The sequence below is a fragment of the Furipterus horrens genome, unplaced genomic scaffold (genome assembly GCF_987537825.1).
Source record: "Furipterus horrens unplaced genomic scaffold, mFurHor1.1.pri manual_scaffold_5, whole genome shotgun sequence".
NCBI classification, from domain to species: domain Eukaryota; kingdom Metazoa; phylum Chordata; class Mammalia; order Chiroptera; family Furipteridae; genus Furipterus; species Furipterus horrens.
The window spans coordinates 69,421,254-69,436,083 of NW_028327175.1; the positions used below are offsets into that span (position 1 = coordinate 69,421,254).

The 14,830-nt window shown below is 36.4% G+C and overlaps 1 protein-coding gene across 11 annotated transcripts in view; it reads left to right on the forward strand.

Annotated features, from left to right (window-relative positions):
- The window catches only part of PAM (peptidylglycine alpha-amidating monooxygenase), a 299,875-nt gene that overhangs the window by 83,002 nt on the left and 202,043 nt on the right, over positions 1-14,830 (forward strand). For 8 of the 11 annotated variants that reach the window (XM_090276530.1, XM_090276531.1, XM_090276535.1 and 5 more), the window contains exons 3-4: positions 916-985; positions 5,971-6,044. The exons of 2 other annotated variants lie outside the window; for them this stretch is intronic. The gene's annotated coding sequence lies outside the window, so the exon portion shown is untranslated. The remainder of the gene's footprint in view (positions 1-915; positions 986-5,970; positions 6,045-14,830) is intronic. One more of the 11 variants, XM_090276526.1, reaches the window with a different exon arrangement.

A 14,830-nucleotide genomic window follows, 5' to 3' on the forward strand; every position in this document is an offset into this window, starting at 1 on the left:
TAGAGCTGCCCTTTCCTCCTTTCTTCCTCTTTTCTCCATATCCTGTTACTGCTGCCTTCAAAATATAGCCATAATCTGACCACTTTTCATGTCACCACCCCCACTCAGGTCTAAGCCACCATCATATCTTGCTTAGCTTCTTACAATAGTCTTTTGACTTGTCTCTAGGCTTCTGCAGCCTAATCTCAATATAATGGCCAAAGTAATTCTTTGAAAACATGGCAGATCATGTCTCATGTCTCTCCTCTCCGCCAAACCCTCCAATGGCTTCTTATCTTATTCAGAATAAAAGTCAGGTCCTATAAAAGCTGATGCCCATCTATCCCTTGGACTTTTCTTCCAGATATCTGCAGGGCCTATGCCTTCCCCTCCTTCAGGTCTGTGCTTCTTTGCAGAATTATATTGAACACTGTATTTAGTTATGAGCTTACCCCACACAACGGTACCCCAACAATCCAACCCCCTTCTTGCTTTTTTATTCTTCTTAATGCTTATCAATATAAAACATAATTTGTATTTTTTATGGAAAACTAGGTTGGTTTAATATTAGAAAAACAATTGGCACAAGTCATTACATTAACAGATTAAAGGAGAAAAGCTTGTGATTATTTCAAAAAATGGAGAAAAAGTGTTTGATTAAATTCAATGTCCATTTATGATAAAAATTCATAGCCAAGTAAGGATAGAAGGAAACTGTTTTAACCTTATAAAAAATAACTACAAAATTAAACACAATTGAATAAAACAGACAAAACCCAAAGCTTTGGCAAGCAACACACTTAATGAAATTTAACTAGAAGGAGATATACACACACACACACACACACACACACACACATATATATATATATATATATATGTATGTATATGTATATATATATAATTGATTGAATTTATTTTGCCTTTCCCTACCAGAACATAAGTTTCATGAGGGCAGGAACCTTTGTTTTGGTCACTGCTACATCACCAGCTCACATATTAGGAGGTAAGTGACTATTTGTTGAATGGATGAGGAAGTGAATTTATTAGTACCACAAGTGCTCCCTGGATTTGAAGAGAATGACTACAGGTGTTTCAGGAGATAAGAGGATTGCTGCTTCCTATAGTGAAATTAACTAGAAGAAGATAAGACTGGGTGGTCACGGTGGGGCATTGTTAGAGAGGGCCTTAAATCCTAGGCTAAGGGATCTATATCTAATTCAATGGAAGAAAAGGAGCCATTGAAATTCTTTTAAGAAGAAGCACAGCAGGTTAAGATTTACTTTAATCATGTAGCTGAAAGGAAAGATAGGTAGAGAGACAGTTGATTAACTCTGCATAAAAGAATAATCCCTCAGATCATGGAGGGACCAGAGACAAGAGGACCAGTTGAACGGATAATAATGTATTCATGCAGTTGAAATCTAAGGACTTGCTAGTTGTGAAAGTGAAAGAAGATGCATGAAAATCATCTACTGTTAGGGTTTGGCAATTGAGGGACAAGTAGTTAAAGATGATTTAGCTAATCCTCAGTGACAGAATTGATAGGGAGATGAAAAGAAATACGGAAACTTGAAGGAGACAAGTATTGAGGAAAGTTAATTTCAGTCCTTGGGAAGTCTTTAGCTTGAAGGGAGATGACGCCTGAATCCTGAAATGTTTTCATGTGTATTTCAAGTCTCCTCAGTACAAAGTGCACATTTGACTAAACTTGGGAGCTTGCTACTTCTGAATTCATGCTATGAAGGTATCTGGGAAAGGTAATAGGAAAAAGACACTGCTTTAATTTGGCAATGGAAATCTAGCAAACTCAACTTTAGATTTGCATACTGCAGAAACATGAATTACCCCCAAGGAAGACCAGGCCTAATAATAACATGGCTCATTGGTGAAAGAGATCATGACTAGTATAGAGAACTGTCTTGCTGCTAATTAGGAATGTTGTGATTGGCATGTTTGGATCAGTGAAATGGATACAAACAGAATTATTTTAGTCATGTTTGCAAAGAAACTCAGAGAATGCTATATAAGTTTTTTTGATTGTGAACGTATACTTTCTACTTCATAAAGTCTTTTTAAAAACTAAAGTCTGCTGCCATTGCCCACTCAAAACCTTTCTGTACTGACATCAAGGAGCCTTAGATAAAGGCATTTTAAATGCCTGGCCAGTGTTTGTGAGAATCAGAAATAGTCTCATCAATTTGTTCTGGTTATTTAAGCATGGACTCAAATGATTGACATTACCATTGACTTCATGTCTTACATTTTATTATTGGTGCCAGTTCTTCATTTAAAGTTATGATGACCTTAGAGGTAGCTTGTTAAGGGATTTTTCACCTAAAACATAAGTTGTAGGGAAAACTCCTGAGACTTATACCAGGATAAACTTTTAACCATTGTACAGGAAATAAAGAGTTTTATGTCTTATTACCAACTGTCTATTCCCTGAACTGTCTGATTTAATTTATTCACCAGATATCAACTATGTGTCAAGTGCTATTTATCTACAAACACACATTCATGTCTTCAGGAGTTTACATTTTAGTAAGAGAAGACTGACATTAAATAAACAAATAAATAAAATACATTGACCATTAGGATGGCTAGCACTAAGTAGAAAAATAAAAGCAGGAAGTAAAGGTAGGGAGGGACAGGGGTTTGTGTTTGCAGCTTTAGTTTGGATGGTTGGAGATGATTCACTGAAGATTACTGTTGGACAGAAACCTGAAGGAGGTGAGAGGTGAGAGGTGAAAGCAGCTATGCTGAGGGCTTCAGGGAGAGTGTTTCAGCCACAAGGAAGAGCAAGGGAGCAGGCCTCTGCAGGGCAGGTGTGAGTCACAACCAGGAGGTCAGTGTGTCTGGGATGAAGGAGGGTGAGAGTAGCCAGAGATGGGGTCAGCAGGTAACGGGAAGTAGGTTGTGCAGGACCCTGTAGGTCCTGGTGACAGCAGAAACCACAGGGCGGTTTGAGCGCAGGAGTAATGTGACCTGACTTGCCTTTCACAAGGCTCACCTTGCCTGCTCTTTTGAACGTAAATCCTTAAAAGGCCAAGAGTGGAAGTGGGGAGATCATTTGGGAGGAACTGATAATCTTTGCGAGAGGTGATAGGGACCAGGAAGCAATGGAGAGAGATCAGATTCTCAATAGAATTTGAAGGTAGAGAAGATTTACTGATAATTGGGGTCCAAAACAGAGGACTAAGTATAGCTGCAAAGGTTTTTGGCCTGATCGTTGATAGGATATAGTATCTGTATAACAAATTATGAAACCTTGTGTGAAATTCCTTTATACATTCAATGAAATATGAAATAGTTAAATTTGGTTAACTTTTGGTAGCCTTGAGTCAGTTTTTAGTTCCCAAGTGTTATAAATGTCAAAGAATTCACTTTGACTTACCTGTCACTTCCCAAGATTCTTTTCTTTTTATTCCTAATTTAAAATCCCTCCCTTTCTCATTTAAATAATCTATTATTTTCTGAAACTTTCATCTACTGCTATAGTGGATTATTTTTTATTTAATTGCCACTGTAAATCTATCAAGTCATAAATACATTTACTTGAATGGGGAAGCAAACCTTTAATGTAGCAGTATAAAAAGAGTACAATGTATTTTATTCTACTCCAGATTTAGTAATTGAGTCTATAAAGTTTTTATATGGAAAACATTTCTTTAAAAAAAACAATTAAAATTTGTTGGAGCAGGGAAAAGGAAATGGGTGATGTGACTTCTAGTCCTGTAAAAATTTAAAGTGAAAAAAAAAGGAAGAGAAAGCATACAAGCCATTAAAAAGTTTCATTGTCAATATTAGATTGGTTACTTAGTTACCCTGATTTGTAGCATTTAATTGAGGATCAAGGTTCTGATTATTATAAAGTGGTGGTGATTTTAGGGTTATAATTATGATCTTTGAGACCCATTTCAGAAGTTTTGTGTTTTTATAACATTTTAAAAATGTAAATATACTCAATTCTGAATTATCCATGCTTATGGAAGTAAATTGACTGAAAGCAAGACAAAGTCTTTACCAATGCGACAAAAAGGTAGCATACACTAATAGTCTTGTCACTACTTATTCTGGGGATTTGGGGATACAAATGAGAAAATTATGAGAAGGTAGGTAGCATTAAGTGTGGGGGATACTTTGGATAAGAAAAAAATGAACTGGATTATTTTAGCTGGAGGTAAATATTTTCTATATGATTATATAAACTTCATGATTATTCAGTATAAAAAGAAACATAATTATTCAATTAATTTAAAAAATAAACCAAACTTTTACAGCATCACTAAGAGCAGCCATTTCTGTCACACTTTAATAATACTCAAATCTTAAACCTCTTTCCACCCTGTCTCCTCTTGAAGATACTCATCGACCTCCCTCGACCTCCTGCTTCTCTTTCTCCTCCCTCTCTCTCTCCTTTCACTGCCACACTGCTACCTACTTCACTTCTGATTCATTCAAACTGCTGCCCACTTCTTCACTATTAATTCATTTCAACCTGCTTCAAACCTGGAACTAATCTGTAAAAAGTGACCAATAGATATTAAATGGCTAAATGTAATGTGCCCTTTTCATACCTTATCCCAAATAACCTCTTGGTAGCATTTGACCTTGTAGCTCTCCAGTCTCAAGAGATAAATAGGCGTGAGGCAACATTATGAACTGTCAAACATTCCAGCCTTTCCGCATCCTGCTTTCTAGCTGCTGTGTTCTTCCCCTCTGTCTTCCTTGTTCCAATGAAAGCTCACGTGTCTCTCTGAAAGTTCCCCGGAATCCTGACAAGATTAATTCTGCCCCCATCTCTGCCACCAATCATGCACCTTGTTCATACGCCTTATATGTTTGTCTTTGTTTTGCATTTAGTTATTTATGCCATTGGCCACTTAGCTGGGCTCTGAGATCGTTAGGACAGAGGCCATCTTTATTCATCTTAAGCTTCAGCTCTCAACATATAATAGGCACTTGATAGGTGCTTATTGGATAAATGAGTTTATTTTGTTATGGCGCACAGTATTTGTGTGTGTTTATACTCCTTGTCAAATTTCAAAACATAACTGAAACTCTCTGAAGTTACTCTCTAAACCTTGATGCCAAATAGTTGGTGCTAGTGAGAGGGTGAAAGAAAAGACTTAGTTGGGAGAATATAAGATGGAAAGGCAAAGGGCTCTTTCCCTTTCATCCCTTCCTGTATTTCCTTCTGCTTGCTTGCACTTCCCAGTTATAGAGAGCTCCCGAAACCCAGCTTCCATGGTAGAAGTGCCAGTTTTAAGGTTTAAGTGTACATTCACATTTTCTGTTAACACAGTCATGGAAAAAGTGGAATCCCAGAATAAATTCATTTATAAAACATTTATTTCTGCAAACAAAACAAAACAGAACAACAGTGAAATAATCTAATATCATTTGGGAGAAAATGAAGCGTGTCACTTTTTAGAAAAATTTTGAAAGTTCTGATATTTCTTTTAATAAAATACAATTTTATAATATGAATATAATAATGCATTAATAAATATAATAATATAAATATAAGTATATACATTTGTGAATTTTCTCATTTTATTGAATTTTAGTAGCATTATTCTTAAGTGTCCAAAATATTTGGATAATAATTTACTTTTCAGACCTTACCTCTTTCCTCTTACATATATAGTTCTTTCCTATACATTATAATTACCTTAAAGAAAGTGTATAGCACATGGAGCTGCAGTAAAAAAGAAATAAATAGGAATATTTCTGAGAGGATATTTGTACTGTCACTAGATTTTGTTCTTCATTGACAGCGCTCTTTTTTAAGCCAGTACTGTATATGACAATTTTTACTTAGATTTATGGAAGAGAGTACATGTTATATCTCTTGTACTCTATGAAAATGTGCAGCTCTGGCAGTTACACTGGATGGTTTTGCTGTAGTAATTAAAACACAGATGGAGCTCATTTCTTTCCCAAGTGCTTGATTGGCAGTTACTCTGTGATCAACACTTCTTTCAGCTGAACACATCGGCACCATCTGCCTCCAGTCGGCATGACGAGGGTGGTTGCGGCGGAGTTTTCCTCAGCATCACGTGAGTCAGTTTGAATAGAGTACGTTCCTCTTGCTGAAGCTATGAAATGACTTATGAAAAATTACATGTAATATATAAGGCTTTTTGTGACAATTGGTTTGCAACTTAATGAAATATTCATTAATAATGTTTTGAAATCCACCACTCCTTTTCTTTGATGAAAATGTTTGCAGCATAACAACATCACTATATCTTAAAAAGTTCAAGTAAGTTGAGCAGAGGGGACAGTTTATTTTTAGTGTGGTTGGTAGAGGTGATTTCAAATCAGGGTACTGTGTTTTGAACCATTAGTGTAAGCACTAGTTACAAGTTAAAATACTTGCGTATGCTATCTCCTAAACTCAACACTGAAACACTGTAGAGGAATATGCCTAATTTAAAAAATTTTAACATTTATCACTGTTAGAAATAGATTATGATAGATGGTACTTTTTTTTATTAAAGATTGGGATAGGAAATGAATAGAAATTCATATGTTCTTCCAATTTCAGTGCAGATAAGTGAATATGAGTTGATTATTATGTCAGAAAACATACATTTAAGACATTGGAAGCACAGAAAAAAATGACATTTTTAAAAAGCAGAAGGAAAAAATTATTTAATTGTCCTATGACTATATTTTGAAATGTATAGTTGTGCAAGTATACAGTCTAGATTTGTAAAGAATATGCATGTATTATACATAATCACATGGATTCTATCCATAATTAAATAATGCAAAACTGACCTGAGTTCCCTCTTTTCTGTCCAAATGGATAAATAATTATAGTTGCCAAGATGAAAACATGCTATATAGTTCTATGGGGGAAACTGAAGGAATTAGATTATTGCTCACAGAATGTTAGAGCAAAGAATAATGGACTCAAATTGAAAAACATTCTGAAAGACCCTGAAATACATTCATTACTTATGGTTCCTGTGGAAACCCACTTATGGTAAGGGGCAAGAGTGACTTTTGGACTTTGGCAAGAATTTGAAGTTTAAATTTGTTAAGCTAACCACTTAACAGTTGGAGTGAAAAATACAATGAGTTTTGGAGGTGAACAACAGAAAAGAAGGAAAATAATTATGACTGTATAGAAATTTATCATAAATTAACAGAAACTTTTAAAGGTAAGCTTTGAATGAGCCTCTCATTATGTTTGAATATATCGTCACCTCTATTCAAGCATGGAATATTTCATGGTAAGGAGCGGGAATAGGTAGGAAGAAACAAGTTAACTTTAGTTATTGAAAATGCATTTTAGTTTACGTAGCAATCATTCATCCCGAGGAGCCTACATTCTCATAAGGGGAAAAATGTAAATAATTTCAATAAAGCAGACTGGGATAACTATCATAAACAAAGTGCTGTGGATATTCAGAAAAGGGAGTTTCCAGATTAGGAGGAGCCCAGACCACATGACCATACATACACTCATTCACTCAGGTCCCCTACTCTAACATGCTCTGTCTTCTTTCCCAACCTGTTTTTTCTTTCTGTGCCACTTTTATTGTGTCAACATTTTCCACATAGTTTACATTTGCAAACACTCATCATATATATGGATTATCTCCATAGAACTTCATCCAATGTCATTGGTTAATAACAACCAATATTTATTGAGTACTTAGTGCACGCTTAAATACTTTTCTAAGTACTCCTCACGAATGAAGAAACTGCCTAAAATGACCCAATTTATCCAGTACTGGGATTGGGATTAATTACTCCAGCAGAATGGACCCAGATTACTGTATCCAAGGGCCATGGAAGCCCACCCAGCTCTTAGAACCACTCTGAGCGTGAAGAATAAATTTCCCCCCAATCCTCACCCCCTCTGGATTAAACCCAAGGAAAGGGCAGCAGAGGAAACTGAGAAGACAACCTCATGAGGGGAAATTAAACTAAAAAGAGTGAAGAGGAGCTGAAAGGGCAATTACAAGCAGGAGAGACTGGGCAGGAAGTAGACTGTTTATGCACAGGTACCCACCCTGGCGCACAGACTCCCTGCCACACTTGCCCGCCCGGGTCCCTCCACCACATCCCTGTCTCTGCCTCTCCACCTGGTCCAGCCTAAAGGCTAATGGGCACCTGAGAGACAATGTGAAGGGAATACTTCTTAGTGGAAGGAAGTTTCATTTTATTATTATTATTTTTTTTTTTTTACATTAAAAGGGATTTCAGAGCACCTGGACTAGGTATTGAATGGGATGTGGAAATGTGAATCTCTCACTTAAAACATGATGGAAAGTGCACAGTCCAGAGGAAGCTTGGTTCCCTTGTCTTAGTCCCAGGTTTCACACTAACCTTCTCTGATTCTTTGTTTCCTTGTGGGTAATATGAGGGATCTGGGCTAAAAGGTCTACAGTCCCAGCTCTGAAAACAGTCTGTGGTAAAAGGAGCTTACAATCTATTTGAGCAGATATGAAAAAAATATATAAAAGTTATGTAAAGAGTTAAAGACAGGGAAATCTTATATATGGTGAAAGAAATAAGAATACAGGTTGTCCATGGGGGTGTGGGGATTGATTGGAGTGGAAGTTGCCTACTGATATGATGCTCACACAGGTGTATAACTTGTTAAAATTCACTGAATTATACATTTAAGATGTTCAATTCATTTGAACACAAAGCAAAGGAAAAATGTTAAGTAATGTAATGGTGCATGTTAAAAATGTGTCCCAAGTCAGTGTAGAGGTTCCAAATAACAAACTCCAACTAAGGACTGCAGATTCCAGAGAGGTGTGCTATGTTAGGAAGGTGATCTAAGATGGCCCAATAACAGACCCTGCTTTTTGTGTGTATGCTAAACTATTATTTTGCTTTCACTATTTTCCTTTCACTATTTTTGATTCTTGAAATATTTATGGGATTATAGAATTTTTTCCTGTCTTTTAAAGATAACATTATATTTTTTAACCTTTTAACCCTTTGAGTGCCATACATAATTTGAAATTTGGATCAACATGAGAAAAAGTTATGTCAATATATAACCTGAGGTACAAATAAAAGAGAACAAGACATAAAATATGAATTATCCCATTGTTATTTACATTTATAGCCATCAAAAAAAGTCACTGGGAGCCACGCTGGCACTTTTGGGAAAATTTGTCAGCATTGCTCACAGCGACGTTGGCACTCAAAGGGTTAAACAAAATTAGTTGCTACTATTTCTTCAAATGACCCCCCTTAGTTTCTTTCTTTTTAAAATCTGACAGTTACTGCATGAGGTTCACACATCTAGACAGTTCTTGGCACGTAGTTAACACTCCATAAATATTAGTTATATAGACCATTGAGTTTATGTCATGATTATGCTATAGGTTTTCCTGTTTAACCAATTAAACATACTTCTGTCTACTCCATCTTTTTCTATAGACAGATGATATGTTTGCATAGTTCAACTGTTCCTTAAAATTTTTTCTTTGTTTTTTTTTAATCTAAATTCTTACCTTTGGTTAACATCTTAAACTATTATTTCACTGCCTCCTTTCACTGTGGTGGTCAACTAACTTATCCATATGTGCAAATAGCATACTAGTATGATAGTGATGTTGATTGAAATTGGTTCTTTTGTTATGTCTATTCTAAAAGTGAAAAAATAAAGTTGTTGGCAATGCATGATCTGCTGAGTTAGATGACACCAGTGTTGGAAGATAATATGATTAAAAATACATTACACTGACATGTCTTGCATTCAACGAAATGGGAAGATTGAAGGAGGGAGTAGATGGGAGCAGCTGGAATACTGCTCAGCTTAAAAAATAAAGCACGAAGCCCTGAAAGAAGCACAGATAAGGGAGGGCAGCAGTGTTGGTCATGCTCGTGCTGTTTCTGACGTTCTACACTTTCATGATTTCATTCACAAAATCAGGCAATCTAGGTTTTTGCTGGTTTGAATTCTGGGCCATGCGGATTTAGTATTGGTTATTTTTGGTCTTCTTTTACTTCAGTGTCCTAAGCTCTTAAAGTCCATGCTCATTGTTACTTGTTTCCAGAACCTAAAAGGCAAAACTGACCCTAGAAAGTGAAGGTGACAACAGAAACTGGAGTGGTGGCATGGACATCAATAATTAAAGAGTGTGGCAGCTAAAATTGAGGTGTACAAGAGACATAAGCCAAGAGTGTGACCAAGGTTCGGTTCAGGAAGGCTGCTTCTCACTTCCTCTCCCCAGCAGGTAAATTCCTGCAGGACCCACATACTCAGGCAGGTGGAAATGGGGGAGGATTTGGGCAGTCACCCACATGACTATAGCCCAGGCTCCCAGGAGAGCTGTCTAATTCCAAACTGCCCAATAAGGTTAATTTGACTTGGTTTTGATATCTAAATTTGTCCAGTCTAAGAATTCTCATAGAGCAAGAATAGGCCATGGGCAGTGGCAATGGAAGTCGCGGGGATAAAAGGATAGAATCTGAAAACTTTATGAAGAGACAAATATATTTCTAAGGTACTTTGCAGAGATTTCAAAATTTTGATTCTTTATGATATAGTTCAGTGGGAATCTAAACCCCAAGAATTAGTGAATCCCCATTTGGGTATGAAAACCAAACAAGGCTTCTCTGAAGTGAGGCCCAGTGTCACTTCCGTTTTTTAGGGTTCTTGGGTTATTAAAATCTAAATGCCACCCTGGCCAATGTGGCTCAGTTCGTTGGGCGCTGTCCAGCAAACCAAAGGTTGTGGGTTTGATTCCTGGTCAGGGAATATGCAGGGGTTGCAGGTTCAGTACATGGTCAGGGCGCGTGCAGGAGGCAACAATTGATGTTTCTCTCTCACGTCAGTGTTTCTTTCTCTCTCTTTCTCCATCCCTTACCCTCTCTCAAGGATCAATAAAAGAAAAAAAATACTTTAAAATCTAAATGTCAAAATCAGGTTATAAAACAGCATATTATAAATGTTTATATTTAATTTGTTAAACTCCTCTTAACACAGTCACAAAACGCAATGGCTGTGTGTGTAATGTCGTCGTCGTCGTCGGCAGCCGTCCGTCTCGAGAGACGATGGTGTAGCTTCTTAAGAGTCTATCTGCACCACCGAGAATGGCTGTGCAGTCCGACTCGGGAGTGACAGTGTCTCCTCCCGTGTTGAATCGACATCTTGCGATGACGCTGGAGTGTCCTCCCCAGTGAAGCTGAAGCTACAGAGCCTGGGCAGGGTGATATGGAGGGTCTGCTGTTGCCCATGCAGCAGACCCCCCCTCTCTTCGCAGCTGAAGGGTCCAAGGGAAAGACGGAGTCAATACAGCTTGGCTTCAGGTGCGCCGCAGGAGTTGCCGGTGTTGACTACAACGTCAAACCGCCTTAGGGACTCCGGCTCCGGATTTTCTGTCGGGGTTTACTCCCTTAGCCTTTCCCCTGAAGAGGTATGCCGCAAGGCAGCGGAGGTTTTTTGGAGTCAGAGTTTTCCTTCTCTGATGTGCCCTGATGGAAGATCGAACCAGCGACACTTAGCTCGCAGGCCGACGCTCAATCCACTGAGCCAAACCAGCCAGGGGGTGTGTGTAATGTAATTAGAGGATAACATTATAAGTTACAAATTTAAGGTTCTTCAGTTAGCTAAATTGCTACCCATTTTCCCACTGCCAACCTTCTATAATTTTAAAATTATGAATACTTAAACTTTTCCAAATGGATGTGATAGAGGTTATATTACAGAATTAATTGTACAATATCGAGAAACAAAAAACAATTATCAAAGGTTATTTCTTTCAAATAAAAAATTTTGCTGGGGTAAAGGAAAATAAATGAAAAAAAATTCTAGTGGGGGAAAAGGAGAATGATTAGAGAAGCATTAGCTCCTTCAGAGTAAATTTTGTTATTACAGCAGAGAGTTTTAAAAGTATCAGAAGTTGTTACAGAATATGGCAAATAACAATGTTTATTTCACAACATTGAGTTGGAATAGTCCTAAATTGCTATAAAGTCTTACTCAACTTTAGGGAAGAGAGTTATAAGACAATTTAAAAATATATTTTAAAAAATTTAGGTCTCCTAAAAAGTTTTAAGTATGTAGAACTTGGTATGGGAAATAATTAGACCGAAGGACTAAACCACTTGGTGATTCAGTCTTTCTTGCATTTGTGATTCGATTCCTGGAATGGACTCTGGGGCAGGTGTCAAACTACCATCAGGGTGAGCAGTTAGGGCCAAGTAATCTTAACATACTTAACTAAGAATTAGAGTGTGGGTCCTCTCCTTTCCCATGGACATTTTCCCCCAATAATGAATATGAAAATAACCCCAAATCAAGCTCTAACCTCTAGTGGTCCTGAGTTTAATTTGACTATGAACCCTTACATCCCATGGCAGGTTAACTTTTAATAGACCTAACCTCATGTATACTTTTGAAAACGGAGTCCAAACTTGTGAAGATCCAGTCACAGAAAGGGAACTAACTGTATCTCAAATAGACTCCGTGAAAAAGATAGCAGTTTTGCCCCTTTCTCTGTTTAGAAAAAAAAGAAACTTACACTTTCATTATTTTCTTTTCTTTGTCTTTTTCTAGTTTACTAAGCCATAAGTTAATTTAACTTAACAGTTTTATTTTATTGTTGTTAGGAGCATTGGAAATAGAAACATTTAAGATGACATTTGGTTTATTAAAAACCCACAAAACTAGCAGATGGTTTAGGGAAGCAGCATTAAGGATGCTACTTGATCCTTAATTCAAGACCATACTTGATGCTGCATCTGGAAGAAGAGCTATGCCAGGAAAAAATGCTGTTGAGTTAAAGACTGTTATTCATGAATATTCAGGAATTGAAGAGACAAGTGTTTATGAGCACTGTAGTTACATGAAACCTAATAGATATTCCATGGGAGAAGGGTTCCACAAGCACTTCTAAATTTGTAGTATTTATTCATATAACATTTTAATAAACCTGTGAAGAATAGAATTTTATAATGAATCCAGCCAAAACTTTATAGCTGTATTGTTTTATTTATTCTCTGTACAAGTGGAAGTTGTCATTTGTAATAGTCACTGGGATAAATAGTCATTGTGTATTTAAACTGCCTTGCACCAAATATAGACTGTCCAAGGTTTTGTCTTTAAATATTTCCCAACACTTGCAACATTAAAAAGCTGGGTATAATTAATTAGTACTGTGAATAACTGTGATAGCTGGCTTCTGGTTACTTTCCCTTAGTTATTTAGTTTGCTTTTTGCTGCTTTAATCACTGTCTTTGTGAGTTTTTGTGCTTTCTGCTTAATACAAGCTATTTTTTTCCAGTGGGGAAAAGAAGGCTTCAGAGCAGTGTTAAATACAGGTGACTGGTTTCCTGATTAGTTTTATGAGACTAGAAATAGATCACTTAAAAATTCATGAGTTCTATTGAGCTCTGTTTTGTTTTGTTTTTTAAATTAAGAAATGTAAACTCTGTGGAATAAAGACTCACTCTAAATAAACATTTGTGTTATAATCCATGTAGTTAGTAAATTGTTGCTAGATCTAAAGCAAGTGTCTGGATGCCAAGTTAGACTTGTCAGGAAATAGGAAATTATACACTATTGGTATAGGTACTGATTTGATGTGTGGGCTTCTTAGCATCCCAGAGACTCAGCAGCAGGAGAGGAAATACCTTTTCTACAATACCTCACCCTTGATTCTCTGTAAGGGCCCTGCAGACACCTTGCTGGTAACAAGTCAGCCTGTTGTGTAAGTGAATAGAAAAAGAATGAATCGAATTTAAGTCAGTTCCTAATATATGAATTAAATAGCTAATAGTGTTATTTTTAAAATCAAACATTTCTTTAGAGAACTTCTGAGAAGAAACTTTGAATAGTGGATTTCCCTGGATACAGGTGATTTTAGATTCTATACTGCTATTATCTTTGCTTCAACATTGCAACTTTTAGATCTGAGCTTTGGGTGAGACACTAAATATTTTTCAAATCATATTCTTAGTAGTTCAGGAGAATAGACTCAGAAGAGACTCACGGACAGTCTTAATAGGACCCTGGCCATTTCCTGTTTGTGGATAAGATCTAATATTGACTGCCAGCGTGCTCTGCGGGAAAGACCATTTAACGTGGAGTCATCGGTCTGTGCATTTAGCCAAGTCATGGAGCCTCTTTGAGTCCCAATTTCACCATAGCTGATAAGAGTATATGTGAGAAATATTACTACTTTCCAGAGTTAAGAGTATTATGAGAAATAAATGAGATTGTTAAAAAAGTGATTGGTGCGTTATAAAACCTGGGTTTGAATTCAGCTCTACCATTTTTTTTTTTTTTGGCATTGTAAAATTGGATAAATTACTTAACCCAATAAATTTTTGTTTTTCACAATTTAAGGATAAGAATATAGTGTTTGCAAACTGTTGCAGAGTAAGAGGTCAAAAATGTTGGTTACTGTTAACACTACTTTTACTAAATCTCTACAAATATATTGTCATCTGGAGATTTAAAATAATGTAATACAATTTAATTGTGTGTGAAGTTATTTAATGCCTACTCCAATATGTATTTACTTTTACTTGAAAACTTGTTACTCCACACAATTTCTTATAAATAAAAATAGCTTTTAAGCTCAGTATTTATGTAAAATGAGACGTTTTCTTCCTAAATAGATAATGTCGGCTCTATATGTACTGTTTTAGCTTTCTGAAGCAAGGACTTAAGGAAGAATGGATCTCTGGAATTCTTTCATCATGTATAGTTTGCCATAATTAATAACAATTTTAATTGTTTTGTTTGTGGATTTGGTATAAAACAAGAGAAGCTGGTATCAGTCTATATAGGTAATTTTTTTTTTAATTTGAGAGGAAAAACATTTGAGGACACTATGAGCTGCTGGTGCCCTCTCAA